Below are 1,863 nucleotides of genomic sequence, written 5' to 3'. Positions count from 1 at the left end.
TATTTGCTTTATTTTTGGTTCAGTTAAAGGTCAGTTGATACAAGTTGTGGCTTTAGTTAGTAGTAGAATGTCTCAATTGTTACTGAGGAAACTATTGCGCAAGTTCACATGACAAATGTCCAGTAATCTGATAGTATATTTCATTTAATACTATCAGAATACGTCAGGATACTCCCTGTAAAAGAATTTAAGCACGATGCGGCAAGTTTGAAAATGTGCAAGTGCATATTAGATTTCAGTTAGTCACGGTTCCCACGCTTCTTGAAAGTACTTGAATTTCAGACACATGGATTCAAGGTCTGGAAAGTACTTGAAAACAAACATAGGTCCTTGAAAGTGCTTGAATTAAGCATGAACTGCATTTTGTTAGAGTAGCATGGTGCTATTACAAAAATTAGCCTTCATGCGCTGCCAGAACAAAGCAGCGCTACGGCAAAAACGGGGAAAACCTGAAAAAAAATGCTGTGCGAGTGGATGGATCATTATCACGCAAAGACAGCTCTGCATAAGGCCGGCTACACACTGCAAGCGTGGCGTGAGCATGGCGTTTCTGTTACGCGTTAGCTGCGTGTCGTTTTCTGTTTCTTTGCACACCAGAAACGTGTCTGACGTGACGCTGCTGCTAGGTGACATAGTGGAAGGCCTATACTTAATGTTAAACATAAATATATACAGCCTACTAATACAGCAAAGACAACGTCAGCAGTATTGACCGTCATCTACTGTCAAAAGCCCTATTTGGACGGTAATTGTTTCTGGTGGGGTATGTTCATCATTGACAGGGGCTATAGTGATTTTATTGCCGTCCGAATCCAGAATGTCTGTTTTTCTCCCACCACCCGCGTAAAACCCCCCGGCCAAATGACCTCCTGTTTTTTGACAAACTCCAAAGACGTGGTCATTTAATTGCCGTCCCAATCCATATCTCTGAGTTTTCAAGAATATATCACTTCAGAATTCACTGTTTATCCTTTTTGACCCCTGCAGAGCACCGTATGGTTGCGCTTCGCTGTTATTTGGATGCGTTTTAAAGATATAGACTTTTATTACTGAAATGCTGGCAAGTATTTACAAGAGCAATATATTTCGTCACCACTAAAATAAACCACAAAATAAAAAGAAGAAAAGCACGTAAACATTTGAAATGGGCCGTTACGACAATGATTATATCTGTTAAATATAATATATGTGCAGGTCTTATGTACAGGGGCAGTCGTGGCCTAATGGTTAGAGAGTCGGACTTGTAACCGGAAGGTTGCAGGTTCGAGTCTCAGGTCAGGACTCCCCGGGTGCCGCAGCAATATGGCTGCCCACTGTTCCGGGTGTGTGTTCACGGTGTGTGTGTGTGTGTGTGTGTGTGTTCACTACTGTGTGTGTGCACTTGGATGGGTTAAATGCAGAGCACAAATTCCAAGTATGGGTCACCATACTTGGCCACACTTCACCTTCAAATTTATTTTTTAAAAAGGTTGATTTACAGTACAGTTTATTTAATAAATAATTTTGCATATTTTTAATGCCTAACAATTAACTTGTCTATATTAATTTAATTGGAAAATTCATATATACAATATTATCTCTATATTTTGATGCTTTAAGTAATGATTTATACAAAAGAAAACTAAAACTAGTGTGAAATAAATGTTAAAAGCAGGAATAAGAGCTGCAAACTGCATCTCTCGTTAAAACTCGCTTGCTCTTCTGCACCAGCCTCTTTCCTCATTGGATTTTTAAAAAGTCACATGCCCCTAAATTTGTATTTTAGTTGTCAGTATATAGACACAGGTACAGTAGGTATTTGATATACTGTCCAGATTAGCAGTAACACACACACCTTTATCGTATTTATTGTGTTTGATTTAA

Source organism: Gobio gobio (genome assembly GCF_949357685.1).
Source record: "Gobio gobio genome assembly, chromosome: 4".
NCBI classification, from domain to species: Eukaryota; Metazoa; Chordata; class Actinopteri; order Cypriniformes; family Gobionidae; genus Gobio; species Gobio gobio.
Note: the sequence above shows the minus strand (reverse complement) of the source record.